Below are 15,063 nucleotides of genomic sequence, written 5' to 3' on the forward strand. Positions count from 1 at the left end.
TTAGACAATATTCTTTGTTGGGATATACCGATCGGTCTCTCTCATGCCGACTCACCATCAGACCCGCCTAACTAGCGCCCGACTCTACCAACCGCACCGACCGATGACTGCCGACACCGTCCGACCGAAAGTATGTCGGTTGGAAAGACCTTTTCCATTCTCGACTGGCCGAACGACAGAGTTTTCTCCGACTCCCGCAATGCGCCAGACTGACCATCGGAAGGTCCCTGGGTTTTCACCCGACATCCCACGACCGAATGCCGACGTATGGCCGGTCGGCTCCTCCAAACACCGTACGACTGCTGAGGGCCGCCGTCCTGACAAAGGCATGCGGCATAATCGCCCTGGGACATTGTCCTGTCAAGGACATTGTCCTGTCCAGGACACAGATTAATCCCAACGATTTGACAACCCATAGCGACTTGACAGCCCGCGGTGACTCTGACAGCCTCCAGCGATTTGACAACTCTCCTAATTATCTGCGTCATTAATGGCGGCACCATGCCACGCTCTACTATAAAACGGGGAAGGCAACAGTGCTATGGAGGTTCTTTCGAAGCCCCTGAACCACTCTTTCTGGTTCTCTCTCTCTCCCTCTCTCGCTGAGTTCTCCTGATTCTTTTCTACTGTTGCCTAGTCTCCTCTCTGACTTAACCGTCGGAGGATCCCCGCCGGAGGCATCTCCGGTCAGTGTGGACTTCTCTTGCAGGTGCTCGTTCTCGGCGATCAGGCGACGAGGGGATTGGCCACAACAGGTTTTGGCGCGTCAGGTAGGGGCAGGTCCAACCTCCATAGAGTTTGGAAAAATCTTTTCGAAATGACAAGAACCCGGGCTCAGCGATCGAGGGCTACTGGATCGGCGAGGCACTCTTCCCATCGGGAAGAGACCTCTCCTCCACCCTCCATGGCGGAGCCTAGCTCTCCGCATCCTGTGGTGACCACGGAGGCGCAAATCGCGGCGATTGTGCAGCAGATGAGTGTGCTGACGGATGCAGTCAAGAGCCTTCAACAACAACCAACTCGGTTGCCGCACTCGCCGGCGGGGCAACTGGCGGCACACCCGATGCCCTCCAAGAGCAGCCGCCGATACCCACGTCGGTCTCCATCTCCTCCTCGGGAGCAGCTGTCACAGCACTCCCACCGAGAGGAGGAGAGGCAGCCATGGCATGATACCCATCGGTCCCGACGACCGTCTCCTTCCCAGTTGGAACGAGCGAGGAAAGAGAAGCGGCCGTGAACACCGTCTGCCTCCCTCTCGGATTCGTCGGGAGACTCCACCCCTAGGGTCTCCCAGCACCGACGGGCCAATGACTATGAATGCAGGTTCGAGAAAATCGACCGTCGGCTCGCCCAGCTTTAGGTGGACGGGCAGAAGTCTTCGAACGACGTCGACTTCCAGACCGCCCAACCTCTCTCCCGACTCATCCTCGACGAGCCGATCCCTAGTCGGTTCAAGATGCCTAATGTGGAGCCCTATGACGGCTCCATCGACCCAGTTGACCATCTGGAGAGCTACAAGGCTCTCATGATGATCCAAGGGGCAACCGATGCCCTTCTCTGCATCGGCTTCTCCGCCACACTTTGTAAGGCCGTCAGGGCCTGGTACTCCAACCTCCGCTCAGGAAGCATCCACTCCTTCGGTCAGTTCGAGCATGTTTTCATGGCCTATTTCAGCACCAACCGAAAGCCCCCACGAACCTCGGACAGCCTTTTCTCCCTCAAGCAGAGAGAAAATGAGACGCTCTGACACTTCGTGGCGCGATTCAATGCGGCCACGCTGGAGGTTCGGGACCTCAATGAAGACATGGCTGTCTCAGCCATGAAGAGGGGGCTAAGGGGGTCCCGATTTACATACTCCTTGGACAAGACCCTCCTCCGGACATACGCTGAACTGCTGGAGCGCGCGTATAAATACATGCGTGCAGACGAAGGAGCTTCCGATCGGTGCCTGACTGAGGCCAAGGGCCCGAAGGAGAAGCGAAGGAAAGATCGGGCCCCTACCGAGCCTAACAGGCCCCCGACCAACAGACAGGTCTCACCCCAGCGACGGAGCCCGAGATCGCCCCGACGGTAAAGTCTGAGGCCGATGCGTCCCAGATATGACTCCTACACTCCCCTCTCTGCTCCTCGTGCGCAGATTTTGATGAAGATCGAAGGGGAAGAATATTTGCGACGGCCTCCGCCTTTGAAGGCAAAAGGCCTTGACCGACGAAAGTACTGCCGATTTCATCGGGGCCACGGCCACAATACCGAGCAGTGCATCCAACTCAAGGACGAGATTGAGGCCCTCATACGCCGGGGATATCTCGAAAAATTTCGAAGAAAACTGCTGACTCGACCCATCCCCGACCGATGACCCCAACCGACTGAGGAGGCAGCGAACAATCAGCCCACAACCGGGGTCATCAACATGATCTCCAAACGACTGGACCCGGGGACCACTGGTGGAGGGGAGCCGATGAAGAAGCTACGCCAAGACAATGTAATTACTTTTACAGATGAAGATGCTCGGAGAATCCAAACTCTCCATGATGACGCTGTTGTTGTCTCGGCAACAATAGCAAATTATGATGTAAGAAGGATCTTTATTGATAATGGAAGTTCGACTAATGTTTTGTTTTACTGGATCTTCTCCCAAATGCGACTGTCGGCTGATCGGCTCGAAAGAGTCTCTACGGCCATGGTGGGTTTTGCCGGGGAAGCTGTCACGGTGGAAGGAGAAGTTACTCTTCCCGTGACAGCTGAAACCGAACCACGACAAAGCACCATCCACTTAACTTTCGCGATCGTCCAAGTACCTTCGGTCTACAACGCCATACTTGGAAGACCCGGGCTAAATGCCCTCAAAGTTATAGTCTCGACTTACCACCTGCTGGTTCGGTTTTCGACCAAAAATGGAGTCGGAGAGATGCACGGGGATCAACAGCTCGCTCGGCAATGCTTTCAAATCTCTGCTCGAAGTAATGAAGTAAAGGACTCCCTGACGGCCGACAAGTTGGACCAGCAAGGGGAGGAAGAACGGGGCAAACCGACCGAATAGCTGGTTTCCATCCCGATAGCGGGGAATCCCGAACGAGTGGTCTGGGTCGAATCACAATTATCCGACCCTGAGCAATGGTAGCTAGTAGAGCTGCTGAAGGCCAATACCGACGTATTCGCTTGGTCGGCAGCGGATATGTCCGGCATCCCTCCGGAGACGATGACTCACCGACTCAACATCAACCCTAAAATGAGGCTGGTGAGGCAAAAGAAGCGGTTTTTCGCTCTTGAAAGACAGAAGGCCATCGATGAGGAAGTGGACAAGCTACTTGAGGCGGGCTTCATCAGAGAAACCACATACCCCGATTGGCTCGCCAATATTGTCATGGTAAAAAAAGCCAACGGAAAGTAAAGCATCTGCATCGACTATACCGACCTAAATCGCGCCTGCCCGAATGACAGCTTCCCATTTCCGAAAATCGACCAGCTGGTAGATGCGACGTCCGATCATCGACTGCTCAGCTTCATGGATGCCTTTGTCGGATATAATCAGATCTGGATGGCACTCGAAGATGAGGAGCACACAGCCTTTGTGACCGCTAAGGGCCTTTACTGCTACAGGGTAATGCCCTTCGGACTGAAAAATATCGGGGCCACCTACCAGCGACTTGTTAATAAGGTCTTCAAAGGCCAAATCGAGCGCAACATGGAGGTGTACGTGGATGACATGCTGGTGAAGAGTGCGCAGGTCTCGGATCATGTCCATGACCTCGAAGAAACTTTTCGCACTCTTCGACGACATCGGATGAAGTTAAATCCAACTAAACGCGCCTTCGGGGTGACTTCGGAGAAGTTCCTCAGGTTCCTCATTTCTCAGCGAGGAATTGAGGCTAACCCTGAGAAGATAAAGGCAATCATCGACATGCGGCACTCGGGCACCAAAAGGGAGCTACAGCAGCTTAACGGAAGGATCATCGCGCTCAGCCGATTCATCTCTCGATCGGTAGAGAGATGCCTCCCGTTCTTCAAGACCCGGAGAAGTCACAATCTTCGAACCTGACCCCGGGTCTACCTGGGTGTTGCACATCGACGGAGCTTCCAACGCTCGAGGGAGTGGGGCCGGGTTCCTGCTCACCAACTCAGAGGGAGTGGTTACCGAGTATGCTCTCCGATTCGACTTCAAAGCCTCCAATAATCAAGTCGAGTATGAGGCGCTCCTCGCTGGCTTGAGAGTAGTGAAGGAGCTCGAGATCGACAGTCTCAGAGTCTTCTCCGACTCCCAGCTGATTGTAGGGCAAGTTAAAGGTGACTTTGAAGTGCGAGATCTGACCATGGTGAAATATCTCCAGAAGGTGAGAGATCTCGTGACACACCTCAAGTATTTTGAGACCTCTCACATTCCCAGGTCGGAGAACGCTCGGGCCGATGCACTCTCCAGGCTTGCGACATCAGCCTACGACGCCTTGGGTCGGACATTGGTGGAGACTCTTGAGCAGCCGAGCATTGACAGGGCCAAGGAGGTGCTGCAACTAGTGGTCGAACCAAGCTGGATGGATCCGATCGTTCGGTATCTAATCGATGGAACTAGCCCTGAAGACCCCATGGAAGCCAAACGACTCCGATGGGTGGCCTCCCAATATGTGATAATAGATGGCCGACTCTACAAAAGGTCATTCTCCCTTTCCTTGCTCAGGTGTTTGGGACCGACTGACATGGACTACGCACTCAGAGAAGTGCATGAAGGGATCTGCGAAAATCACTTGGGGGGCAAATTTTTGGCCTATAAAATCCTACGGCAGGGTTATTACTGGCCCACCATGAGAAAGGATGCGGCCGAGTTGGTCCGGAGGTGTGAGCCGTGTCAAAGGTATGCTAACCTACAACACCGACCGGCCAACCAAATCACTCCTATTATCGTCCTATGGCCCTTCGCCTAATGGGGGATCGACATACTGGGCCCTTTCCCTCCGGTATCTGGCCAAAGGAAGTTCATAGTCGTCGCGATCGACTACTTCACTAAGTGGGTAGAAGCCGAACCTCTGGCATAAATCACCGAGCGGAAGATGAAAAACTTCGTCCAGAAGTCTATCATCTTCAGGTTCGGACTGCCGCACACCATCATTACCGACAATGGACGATAATTCGACAATCGGGACTTCTGAAAGTTCTGCACGAGATTTCATATCACGCACCGACTGACCTCGATCGGACACCCACAGTCCAACGGTGAGGTCGAGGTGACCAACCGGACTATTCTGCATGGACTAAAGACCCGACTGAATGAAGCCAAAGGCCTCTGGATTGAGGAATTGAATTCCATCCTTTGGGCGTACCAAACGACACCTCGTGTCCCGACCGGAGAATCTCCTTTCAACTTGGCCTATGGGTCGGAGGTGATGATCCCACTCGAGATCGGGCTACCATCGACTAGAGTCGAGCAGTACCAAGAGCCGGGCAACTCCGAGTGTCGGAGAGCCGACCTGGACCTCCTACCCGAACTCCGGTGCGAGGCTCAACTTCGCATGGCTTCCTACCGACAGAGAGTGGCCTGATACTATAACACCAAGGTTAAGCCGAAGCTTTTCAGACCCGAGGACCTGATCTTAAGAAGGGCAGAAGTTTCGAAGCCCCTAGACCAGGGAAAGTTGGCTCCGAACTGGGAAGGACCTTACAAGGTAGCGGACACCTACGGGCCGAGAGCTTACCGACTGGAGACTCTAGAAGGGAGCGTCATTCCCCGGACTTGAAATGCCGACAATCTAAAATTGTACTACCAGTAAACCCTGTATGCCCTTGTTCGGAATACAAACTCAGCTTCAAAACTTCGAAATTTAGAATCTTAGCCCTCCAACGGTGCGTCGGTGCTTGCTAGTAGTACGAACCCCGACGCCATGACTTGGGCCCAGCATTCCATTGGAAATCTGTGACCCAATCGTCGATGGCACGATCGACTCTTGCGACGACCGAAATATCTACGTTGGTGGAAGGTCGATGATGGCGATGAAACCTCCCTAAGTCTAAGCCGCGCCTCTTCCACAGCCAGCACCCGAGCAAGGCGACTGGCTAACTTGCCGACTTGGCTCCGGCCAAGAAAGGTAAAAAGCCAACGCGACCAATGTCGCATTCGCAACACACCGACCAGGTCCCAACCGATCGAAGGGTATTCAGCTTGCCACCGTTTATCGCATGTCACGACGCATACGCCCGACAGAGAATCAGACAATGGATGACCGACTTGTCATCTACTAAATGCGTCGGACATCGTTCAACTATTGGACCCTACGAGATGATCGGGTCAAAGAACTGTGCCCGACTCGACGAACATGCCCGACTTAGGTCTGGACAACGGACACTCGACTTAAACTCTTGACTGTCGGGTCATACGACAGTCGGGAGGCCGATCGAAAATCGAGGTTGCTCTGCCTTTAACATGGCGCGCGCGCTACCGACTATCCCGGCTAGCTGTCTGGGATCTTACCTAATGCGTCGGGCCTACGACTTGTACGTTCAAAGGTGTTTCGACGAAACATACATTCCAAGCACATCAAGCAATTCAAGTAAGAGAGAAAGTTAGAAAAATACATTTTCAATTTCATTCAAGCTTGAACGGAGTCTACAAAAATAGGCCGAAGCCCGACTGCAAGTACATCAAACAAAAGTAAAAACAAAACATACTCCGACTAATCACCGGAGTCGGCTTCCTCTATCAGGAGAAGACCTGGGGCGGTCGGCGTATCCACTCGAGTCGAGTTAGCGTCAGGGGTCGGAGTCGCATCGCCTTCGGCAGCTTGGTCTGCATCGGCCTCCTCCACGGCGGTGCGATCTCCCGGCGATGGGTCGGCCACCTCTCCCGCGGCTTGGCCCTCCGACTCTGGAGGGACGATGCTGATGAGATCTAGCTCCGGATACAGGCTTCGGATGGCTTCCCGAGCATCCTCGTACCCCACTCGGTACGAGAGGAAGCCGCTCTCCAGAAGTTCTTCCCGACATTCATCGGAGCCGCGGAAGTCCTCCATGGCCCGACCTATGGCCTCTCTCACCGACTCTGCCTCCGCCCTCGCAATGTCTGAGTCGGCCTGGGCAAAGGATAAGTTTTCTTCAGCCTTGGCGAGATTCCCCAAACTTATCCGGAGCTGCTCGCGCTCGGCCTTGAGTTCCTTGACGGAGTTGTCCCGCTCGCGACGCAGCCGGCGAACAGTGCGGGACTTCCGCTTGGCATCCTCGCAAGCCGACTGCAGCTCGGTCCTCGAAGCGGCCAGAGCATCGTTAAGTCGGGAGACTTCCTCGATGAGGCGAGAAATCTCCTCTTCAAGTCGGGCCTCCCGGTCGATTGACTGCCTCAGCTGGTCGACCATTACCACCTTGTCGGCCTCGGCGGCCATGGCCTTATCTTTTCAGGCCGTCCGGAGATCGTCGAATCTCCGATATCCGGCCTCCAGCTCGGACATGTTATAAATCAGCTGTAAACAACAAGATCAACCGTCAGAAAGCCGAACTTGTAGAAAAACAATGACGAAAATGAAAAGCAAAGGAGAAAGACTTATCCGGATCAGGGTCGGGTAGAAGGAGGAAAGCATGTCGGATACCCGCTGGTTCTTCATGACCTCATGGTCGGCCAGCAGGATGATCGCCTGGCACAACCTCCTGGCCAAGTCGTGGTTGGCCAGGACCGACGCTCCTTCGGGAAACAGGGAGTCGGACGACGCGTCATGGCCAGCCGACCTCCTGTCGTTGCCGGGTGCCATTGGGGCCTTCCCTCGTTCGGACACCCAAGCTCTGACATCAAAAAGGGAGGGCAGGCTTGAGCCCGACTGGGTCCCTCCCGAGGGTGCAACGGTCGTCGATGCAGGTTGATCGGGCTCGCGTGCCTCTGCCCGAACGTCTTTCGTCGGCTGAGCGACCGGCACATTCTCGACCGTCTCCTCGACCGCCCGTCCCTCGGGTGAGGCTGCTCCCTCGATCGATCGTTCCTTGGACGGGACTTCAGTGGGCACTGTCGGCACCGACAGTGCGATGATCGGCTCCCGATCCGACGTTCGTTCAGAGCCGGGCTCCGCTCCCGCCGCCACCGGCTTGCTTGGCGGTGCTACTTGGGGCCTCTTGGGAGGCCGTGATGGTTCGGCTCCATGCGCCGGCCTCTTCCATGCCGCATGTTGTCGAACATCGACCTCCGTTAACCTCACCCTTGGCGGCATGTCTGCAATGTCAACAGAGGATCAACACCAAAAAAAAAAGAGAGAGAGAAGAAAAACAGACCTAGGCGAGGAACCGAGCTAAGACCGACGTCATACAGAGCTTGCTCAGTGACGAGCTCCTTCTGCTTCGGCACCAAGATGTCCTTCAGACGGTGGAAGTCTTCTCAGTCCCCGGTCTCCACCCGACTGTTCTCATTTGGTTGGGTTCGAGGGTCCCCCCAGCGGGAAGGGAACCCCCAAGGAACGGGAGAAGAGACAAAGAAGAACTAGTTCTTCCATCCATGAATCGATGATGGAAGACCAGTGATGAAGGAAAGACCCTTCCGAGGGTTGAAATACCACCACCCTCGGACTTTAGGGTGGGGTCGGAGAATAAAAAAAGCTCGGAAGAGAAAAATACGAGGATTGGTCGGCAAAAGTCGACACAACAAAGCAAAGCTGACTACCAGTCAGATTGAGTTCGGCGCCAGCTGCGCCGGACACAGTCCATAGTAGTCCAGCACATTCCGGACAAACTCCGAAATCGGAAAGCGAAGACCGGTCCGGAGGTCCTCGACGTAAAAAGCCATCTAGCCCACGGGCGGGTTGTTAACCCGACCATCGGCTCCAGGGGCAAACAGCCGAAACTGCTCCGGGATGTAGTACTGCTCCCGGAGCCGATCGACATTCGGCCCCGAAAGTGAAGAGACCTCCACCTCCGGGGTCGACCAAGAATCGTCAGTCGGGTTCCCCGACCGACTTCCTCGTGGAGAGGTTCTGGCCATGACGCTAGAACCGAAGTCAAAGAATGAGGAGAAGAAGGAAGAGCTTTTCAAGGAAGCAAGGAGAAAACAAAAGATAACGAAAGCTCCTAGAAAACTCTCTAAGGAAGGACACGGGGACAACTACCTGAGGCAAAGGATCGCTCAGCCAGAGTCTGGACAACAGGTTTGAAAGGTAGGGTTTTGGATGCTGGTAACCCTGTATATATAGTGCCTTTCGATGGTCGGGATGAGAGCATGCCCAACGAAGATCTCCCAGATCGTGACACGTGGCAGCATCTGGCCTTCCCTCGGTCCGATAATTCGACGCACCTGCCCCAGATCGGGCCATGTCGCCTCCATCCGCCTGAACAGATTCGGCCCAATGGCCCCCCGTCACGTGGCGGAAAAGCCGTGACGGTTCGCGTTCCCGAAGAGACCGCGGAAACGGCAGTTTCTATTCCCGATAGGATGCCTGACATCGATGGGACGTCTGGCGTCTGGCGTCGGACCAATCAACAGTACGGTCGTCAGAGTCGGAGCTTAATGCGATGAATATCCACTCCTTTCGTCCGAAGCCGCCGCCCACGCAAGGATGCTGGCTAGCACGACATCCGACTCAGGAGTGGGAGGGCAACTGTTGGGATATACCGACCGGTCTCTCTCACGCCGACTCACCATCGGGCCCGCCTAACCGGCGTCCGACTCTACCGACCGCACAGACCGACGACTGCTGACACCGTCCGACCGAAGGTATGTCGGTCGGAAAGACCTTTTCCGTTCCCGACTGACCGAACGACAGAGTTTTCTCCGACTCCCGCAACGCGCCAGACTGACCATCGGAAGGTCTCTGGGTTTTCACCCGACATCCCATGACCGAATGCCGACGTATGGCCGGTCAGCTCCTCCAAACACCGTACGACTGCTGAGGGCCGCCGTCCTGACAAAGACATGCGGCATAATCATCCTGGGATATTGTCCTGTCAAGGACATAGATTAATCCCAATGATTTGACAACCCACGATGACTTGACAGCCCGCGGTGACTCTGACAGCCTCCGACGATTTGACAACTCCCCTAATTGTCTGCGCCATTAATGGCGGCACCATGCCACGCTCTACTATAAAACGGAGAAGGCAACAGTGCTGCGGAGGTTCTTTCGAAGCCCCTGAACCACTCTCTCTGGTTCTCTCTCTCTCCCTCTCTCGCTGAGTTCCCCTGATTCTTTCCTACTGTTGCCTAGTCTCCTCTCTGACTTGACTGTCGGAGGGTCTTCGTCGGAGGCATCTTCGGTCAGTGTGGACTTCTCTTGCAGGTGCTCATTCCCGGCGACCAGGCGACGAGGGGATTGGCCGCAACATTCCTCATTTGTTGCCACATAAGCTTGGCTTTGAATCACAGCAAAGATGATGGTGAGCTATTAAAATCAAGGTTAAATTCTAAGATTTTTTTAATTTAATTCAAATTTATTCATGCTTTCAAAATCTAGCAGAATGAAAAGTTTAATCCTTTAATGGAGATTCCCCTTTTAAAAACACCAACCAAATGCATAGTGCTTTGTTCTAAAAATAATATGTGGCTAGTCTTTGATAGCAAGCCATGGTGGAAGACATGGGCTCTAAGTGTCATTTGGCTCTCATTTTGTTCAGTGTTCCAAACGTTTTCTGCATCTTTTTTTTTTTTTTCCTGAAATGAAACAAGATTGCCTTTAGCAACAACATTGACCAAAAAGGACAATCAGAAAGAGAGAAGTCATACCTTCCAAAACTCCCAAAGCCACTTTTTATTCACAAACAGGAACATGGATCTCATCAACCCAATCTGTGTTCTTGAATTCTTGATGTTAGAATCCAAGTAACACTCCATCATATGATACAACTATGAAATTTATATCATCGCTCTACATTCAGCTGATGAACAAAATGAAACTGAGCTGTCAATCCATCATGTTTTTGGATTGTTAGAAATTATTTCCTTGACCTTCTGCCCACAATCTTTATTTTCTTTCACCTTCTGCGACTGCTCTACGTCACGGGTTGGAGGTGGAGATAATGGTGGTGGCACATCACGGCTGGTCAGCCGGCAGTAACCTCTGTCAACAGTTTCATTGATCTCCTTCTTCAAGCGAATATCATCAAGAATCAGCTCCCAAACAGCTTTTGCAGCCTTCTCAAGCACCGACATTCTGCAAGATTGAGGAATTCTGCATAAACTTTCTTTTATGAAGTAGAAAGATATGAATCTATGAAGTATTGTTAAAGTGGCATTCAAATAAGAGCCTAGAAAGGTTGAAATATAACCTCATCGAGTTTTGCAATTTCTGTTTTCAAACAAAACATAACAAAGGAAAAAAAAAAAAAACACATTTTTCATAATATAAAGATACACACAGAGATGATTTCTGTAAAATGGAATTAATAAGCTAAAGCTCCTAAACAGCATATTCTCATCCTCCAGTTTGAACAAAAAAATTGGTAGACATATATATCAAATACTTTTCTTCAACAAAAGAAAAATGAAATAAAAGAGAGGATGATCACCAATTTTTTCTTTGAATTTTCAATGCTAGGGTAATAATTTTAAGAAATAGAATTACCTACTCAAGTTCTTGCCATAGTGCATCAAACTGTTCCCTCTTTTTCGTTTTCTCTACACCAGGGACATGAAGTAACTAATCATGCAATGAAGTTTCTGTTAACAAAAATTTCAATCAGCAAATTGATCATTTATTTTCATGTTCAAGCTGGATGCAAAGAATGATTTAAACCAATAACATGCATAATCAGTTAAAGCATCAACTATACCATATGCTTAATATGATACTTGATCACCTTGTTCATAAGATACCTCCCTCTTGTGGTTGGCCACATTGTTGTAGTAAGGGAAGGGAAAATGAAGAGTAAAGAAAGGGTGGAGGTTGTTAGCAATTTGTAAAAAAATATCTACTGTATCAATTTGTGCCAATTATACATGACTAATATTATATTAGTATAGTATCAAGATTTATTCTGGCATATGAGTTGAATGGTCTATGCCAATGAGTAAAACCATCCCATATCAACTGGTTTCAAGCGATACCTTGACTGAAAGTGAAAAGAGTATTGAAATTCTGATGGAGTGGTATGAAAGTAATAGCTCTGTATGTTGCTCGGTGCTTGACTTGTCAGCTGGTGAAAGCTAAGCATCAGAGGCCAGCAGGACTACTGCAACACCTTCCTATTCCAGTATAGAATTGGGAGCATATAAATGGATTTTGTTTCAAGGCTACCAAGGGCTCTTAAAGGATATGATGCTATTTGGGTGATTGTAGATCGATTAACCAAATCAGCATATTTCTTACCTATCCAAGTAGATTTTTCTTTGAAAAAGCTAGCCAAGCTGTATATAGATGAAATTGTAAGACTTCATGGTACCACAATATCTATTATATCTGATAGAGACATAAAGTTTGTCTCACAATTTTAGAGAAAGTTGCATCAAGCCATAAAGACTAAGTTGAAGTTCAATATAGCCTTCTACCCTCGGACAGAAGGTCAATTAGTGAGAACAATTCCAATCCTGGATGACATGTTGGGGGCATATGTGCTAGATTTGAAAGGATCTTAGGATGAACACTTATCATTGGTAGAGTTTCCATATAACAATAGCTATCAGACTAGTATTTAGATGGCTCCCTTTGAAGCTTTATATGGGAGAAGATATAAGACCCCTATATGTTGAGATAATATCTGTGAGAGAAGACTTTTAGGATCAAATATTGTTCAGCAAACAATTGATAAAAGCCAGCTTATCAGAAAGTGGCTCCTTTCAACCCAAAGTCAACAAAAGAGCTATGCTGATAATAGAAGAAGAGAATTGGAATTCTAAGTGGGAGATTATGTGTTCCTCAAGGTATCTCCTACTAAGGGTATAATGAGTTTTGAGGAATGAGGTAAGCTAAGCCCTAGGTATGTAGGCTTCTTTAAGATCTTGGAGAAGATTAGAGTGGTACCTTACTATCTTACTATGCCGCCCTCTCTTGCCAAAGTTTGTAATGTTTTTTATATCTCCATGCTGGAAAGTATATATCGATCCTAATCATATGGTTGAGTTTAGACCGATTCAGCTTAAAAAAGATTTATCTTATAAGGAGCAGACAATGAGAATTGTGGATAGAAAGGATCAAGTTTTAAGGCAACACACAATCTCTTATGTCGAAGTATAGTGGAGCAAACATTCAAAGTGAGAAACTACTTAAGAACTTGAGGAGGACATATAAGCCAAATACCCTCGGCTATTTCATGACCCAGATATGTCAATTTCGAGGACTAAATTTTTTGAGGGGAGGATATGAAGCCTAGCCCAATTGGATTCATTTGGCGACCGTCGCTTCTTCCTTGAAGGTTGCTTTCAACGACCCATAGGTGGAGCCTCATTGGAGCCCTCGAGCTCGATCTATGTGCTAGTCTCCTATGTAGCTTCCTCACCTATCTGAACTTCTGTATGATACAAGACTTTCTGATGGCCAATCTCATCCACTACATACTCAAAATATGCCGTAGTCTCCCTGACGGACTAAAACTAGGTGATATCATGCTGCATGTACGTGTCTACTGACATATGGACTCCATCCTGAAAAGTCCGAAATCGAAAAGTCTATCAATACACCGTCGACTATCTCATCTTTGCAAAGCCGCAAGTGCTCCCGATGATGATGGATGCAGATAAGGTAAAGGAGTGCACTTTGGAGTCTCACTGCCTTGGTTATACATGTCCACAAAGATACGACCATGCTCATCGATGGTATGAAGCACTGAATTGCATATCTCTTAGATTTGGAGCCCGGATGTGGATACGAAGTTCGACTGAGCAAGACGATGAATCTGTGCAAGACTATCGCTCTAATATAGACAAATAATATCCATTAGAATAATAATAAAGTTATGAAGAAAAATAAAAAAATAAATTTTAACACTTATCAGATAGTCGAACATCGCACCACCACGACAAATAAATTGACGAGTGATCTGACGGTACCAATCCATATAAGGGTCATAATAGCCTATGGTGCGCTCAACCGCTAGATCGTCCACCACATGATCTCACCGACTCTCCTAGATCTCAATGAATTGATGATGAGTGATGCTCCAATCATGATCGATCCATCCTTTAAGATCGATATGTAGTCTAGAATTTCTATCGCAATAAAACAGAACAGCCTGCCAGATCCCAAACTGGTGTATCATTCTATTCGAAAAATGCCACTCTACAATATGAAAGCTGAGAAGTGGCACCTAGGATTGCCATATATCTTGACTATGGAAGCAATAATCTGGTAGAGGTGCAAGGACCTTCAGAATAGATGGCTGCCATATAACCTTTTTTATGAACATGATTAAATGTAGGTATTCTAAAAGTTGCTCAAAACATAATTATAAAATTTATAAATAATGGGTTAAATTATACCTGCTTAGCTCTGAGACGATCGAGCTAATAGCGATATGTCATCAATACATGGGTAGAAACCTGGGTCACTGAGAAAGCATCTCTCCACCTGCAAAAATAAATTTGATATATAAGTTATATATGATATGAAGTCTCTAGATATGAAAATTACAATAATAATATTCAATATGTGTCTCATGACTAGTGGACTATGTGGTAGTGCACCTCCATCAGGTAAATCCATAATGGGATGTAATCTATAGGCCGATCTAATTTACAAAGAGAAATAAAAGGAAACCTATCACATGCCTAGACCTGAAGTAAAATCAAAGATCCAGCGATGTCATGTGCATCTATCCTATTTAACCTACAAAGCTCTCTATACAACTAAGCTAGGCCTGTACTATCCTAACTATAGTATCCTGCAGCCTCAAAATCGATAAGTAATAGTAAAAATATGATATGCATCAGGTTCTTTGACTTGTCCGCAAACAGACAACCTCCCATCAACTGCAGAATATATATCCTAGCATACTGCTATATGACAATAACATCTACATCAAGAGCCAGTCTGTCAAAGTGCTCTTCCAACCATACCATGCCGATTCTTTTTACCAAATCTCTCAATCTTGAATCACGAAATCTTGTATTAAAGTTGCTTGCTACATGGCGCAGGCAATATACATGACATGCATAGGGTGGTTGCCAATCAAGATATTTATTTT

The sequence above is a fragment of the Elaeis guineensis genome, chromosome 16 (assembly GCF_000442705.2).
Source record: "Elaeis guineensis isolate ETL-2024a chromosome 16, EG11, whole genome shotgun sequence".
NCBI classification, from domain to species: Eukaryota; Viridiplantae; Streptophyta; class Magnoliopsida; order Arecales; family Arecaceae; genus Elaeis; species Elaeis guineensis.